This window comes from Sphaeramia orbicularis, chromosome 20 (assembly GCF_902148855.1).
Source record: "Sphaeramia orbicularis chromosome 20, fSphaOr1.1, whole genome shotgun sequence".
Classification (NCBI taxonomy): Eukaryota; Metazoa; Chordata; class Actinopteri; order Kurtiformes; family Apogonidae; genus Sphaeramia; species Sphaeramia orbicularis.
In genome coordinates, this window is record NC_043976.1 from 9,658,365 (window position 1) to 9,662,635 (window position 4,271).

A 4,271-nucleotide genomic window follows, 5' to 3' on the forward strand; every position below is an offset into this window, starting at 1 on the left:
TTTTTTTTTTCATTGTTATTTTTTAATGTATTTTTAAATTTTTTTTAATTATTATTGTTATTTTTTAAATTATTATTATTTATTTTTCAGAAGAAAATTTTTAATCACATTGTTTTTTTCATGCCTAAAGAGGAATAAAAACACTCAGGAAAAAAATTTTGATTAAGGTTCTCATAATTCGTACATGAAAGGGTTAAAATTAAAGTAAAGGAATAAACAAGAAGAGAAAATAAAATTAAAAATAAATAAATAAATAAATTACAACTTAAATTCGTCACATAAGGCTTTAGTCTTCACAGCTTTAGGGTTAGTGCAAAGTTAAGTGTGTCTAAATAGGATTTCAAATAAGATTTAAAGACCACAAAGCTGGGTTTCTGATTGGCACATTTGCTTGTATGTATATGAAATTTAGCTAATAAGGAAATGAGATTAAGAATAAACAATTTCCAAACAGGCAAATCAGTAATAAAGAAACCAAATAAAATATCTTCAATTTTGAAGTTAAAAGAAACATCCAGCTTTCTATTTAAAAAAAGATTGATTCCCAAAACAAATGAGTTAAAGTTTCATCCGAATTATGACAAAATGAGCAAAAAGGGTCGACATTGATCTTATATTCATTCATATTCCTCTTTGTTTATTTGCCCTCATTGGAAGTTACGTTGTGTTTCTATTAAGAGTCTGGCCGTTAATGTATTCACATCACATTATGTATCTTTTATAGTCCATGAGGGCACAGAAGGATTAATATTTAAAATTAAATGTGCTTGTTTTTCCAACCACGGCCTCAAGAGGGTGGCCCAGATCTGTAAGAAAAGCTGAGCTCTGATCACTGGAGAAGGAAAATCCTGTTATTTCCCAGATAGCAAATATTTTGGCAGTATTATGGCATACATTTGGCTTTCTTTTGGCATTATGAAACCTTTTAGGCTTAACTGTGGTATGATTAAGGTTATCCATACTAGATATGGAGGCACCAGCAATATATGGCTGAGTTATGGCATATGTTTGGTTAACCAGAAGACTGGGCAAACAAATTACCAACAAATATACAGAAATTATTCAGTAGTCATGAGGGCGGTTAGGATTTAAGGGGGGAAATTAACTTTAAAATTCCCTTAATACGCAAAACTAGGAAGGGTTTTTGTGTTTCAGTCAGCGGGGTGAGACTGTGGAACAGATTTAATATAGAGTTAAAGTAATGTCCAAGTGTGAAAGAATTTAAAAGGACGTACAAAAGCACAATTTTTCAGAGGTATATATATGTAGGTGTATATGTGTATAGATCTGTGTATGAATATGTATTTACATTTATGTGTTATTGTATTATGAGTTTATGTAAATCATATTATATTTGTTCAGAATAATATAAAGCCAGAAACCAAATTTTTTAATGGTAAGTATCAGTCATATTATGGCACAGTGTATAGATATGCTCAGACTAGGAAGGTTATTATTGTTATTAATTATATTTGGAGAAAGGGTGGGAGTTTATAAGTTGTACTTCTTCTCACTCCTTTTGCGAATATGTATTATATGTCTTATGTTTAAGTGTTTTGTTTATTTATTTTCTTCTGCTTGACATTCATATTCGAAATAAATGCATCAATCAATCAATCAATCAATCAATCAATCAATTAATCAATAAACATGCCATACCATCCCTGTACTTGATCCCACTCTTTGATTAATTGATTGATTGATACATTTATTTCGAATATGAATGTCAGACAGAAGAAAATAAATAAACAAAACACTTAAGGTAAGTAAATTAAATAAAATAAAAGTAAAGGAATAAACAAGAAGAGAAAATAAAATAAAATAATAATAATAATAATAATAATAATAAATAATAATAAATAAAAATAAATAAAAATGAATAAATTAATTAATCAAAGAGTGGGATCAAGTGTAGGGATGGTATGGCATGTTTATTGATTGATTGATTGATGTATTTATTTCAAACATGAATGTCGAACAGAAGAAAATAAATAAACAAAACACTTAAACATAAGACATATAATACATATTCGAAAAGGAGTGAGAAGAATTACAACTTATAAACTCCCACCCCTTCTCCTTATATAATTAATAACAATAATAACCTTCCTCGTCTAATCATATCTATACACTGTGCCATAATATGACTGATACTTACGATTAAATAATTAAGTTTTATATTTATTCATATTTATGGCAAGTCAGAAGGTTGACTAAAGAGCGGCAACATCTCATTCCATACATGGATGTGTTTTGGGTGTTTTGGCATATTTCTGTAAAGCCAAAACACTGCGCAAAGAGCGGGAATTTTTACCCAGAAGAAAACCCCGCTTCATTTTAAAAGCATGATCAGCACAAATTTTGGGTGAATTTTGGCCTCTCTTTGAGTCAGTTTTGGCTACTTTTTGGCTGGATTATGAGGATTTGGGGCTTTTCGGGGACAATTGTGGCTATATTTTGGAAATCCGCAATTAGTTTTGGGTGAATTTTGGCGTCCTTCTGGTTCTATTTTGGCTTGCCTATTTTGGGCCCATACATCCATCCATCCAGAACTTTGCCAGAACGGCACGCCAGTTTTGGGCCATATTTAAGACATAATGATTCTGCTATCTGGGTAATCACAAGAATCAGATCCTTACATTCCAGCAGACTCCTGATCAAGTGCAGCTGGGATGTTCTGTGATACCAGTGATAAGTAGAATAAATAAGTAAAGGGAAATAAAGTTGTATGTCAACTGGAATACTGGGCTGATCTGTGCTTGGATGGATTGGAGCAGTCAGCAACAATGACTGACACTCATCTAAAGTGGAATCAGCTGAAATCTGACATTTGACAGCTGTTCCCCAGGAACTGACAAGTCCCAGGAAACCGTAAGGCCATGTGTTTGGATAGAGAAACCACATGCTCATGCAGATTGAAAATCATCTTTCCTAAGAGGCTTGCCAGATCGGGATTAAAAACCAGCACAAACCATTCAGTGCCGGAGCCTGGACCCTTTGACCCCCCACTGAGAAACCCCTAGTCCTGCAATATCCGCGTTAGGATTAAAACATACACAGTATTGTTTATTTTTATTGTTTTAGGTGTTTGTTTTTTGTATTTTATATTATCAAGAGGTTCTGTCTACTGTGCTTTGTTCTAAAGAATTATAAAACATTATAACAGATGATATTTTAAAGCCTTGTGTTTAGTAAAGTGCTTCTAAGAGGATCTAAGATATCATATATGGGATTACTGGAAAAAGTACTCTTTGGTGTAGGATGATCTGTCTGTCCCATTAATGCTCATTTGTAGTACTCATCCAATGCAGAGGTTTTCAATCTAAAACCTTTGTGCACACTGCCCTCTGCTGGGGGATAATGTTCCTACTCAGGAAAGAAAATAGTGCTTTTATAGTGCTGAGGTCTCTACACTGGCTCCCTGTCTCTCAGAGAATAGACTTCAAAATTCTCTTACTAGCATATAAAGCACTGAATGGTTTAGGTCCAAAATCCATCAGAGACCTTCTAGTCCAGTATGAACCATCCAGACCACTCAGGTCATCTGGTACAGGTCTGCTCTGTGTTCCCAAAGTCAGAACTAAACATGGAGAATCAGCGTTCAGTTCTATGCTCCGTATATCTGGAACAAACTACCAGAAAATATCAGGTCTGCTGAGAGTCTGAGTTCTTTTAAGTCCAGGTTAAAGACTCACCTGTTCACTGCTGCCTTTGACTAAAAGGCTTTTGACTTTTTAAATTTTATATTCTCTTTGAAACTCTGCACTGCAACTCTTACTTTAATATGTGTGTGTTTTTATTTTTATTTTATTTTATTCCATTTATTTTTTTGATTTTATGTGTTGTTTTCTTACTTGCTGTTTTTAATCACCTTTTACATGTTTCTTTTATAATGTTTTAAATGTCTTTGTTTTTGTTTCTTTTAATTCAATGTCCTGTGTGAAGCACCTTGAATTGCCTAGTTGCTGAAATGTGCTATACAAATAAACTTGCCTTGCCTTACTAACCCTAACGTCAGTGATTTTTATTTAACCCTTTCATGCATAGGTCACTCCAGTGGACAGTTAATCTCCAGCTGTTCTCTTTTATATTCATGGGTTTTGATGTTTTAGTTCCATATCAGCCAACACAGTGGACACTAATGCACCATCCCATACACTGACATTCACACCATTACTGTAACTTTGCTGTTCTAGATAAACCTGATCTGCACTAACATGTTTGAGTGTAAATCAATTGTTATTTGTTAGACAAGAAGGTTTTTTTTTGCA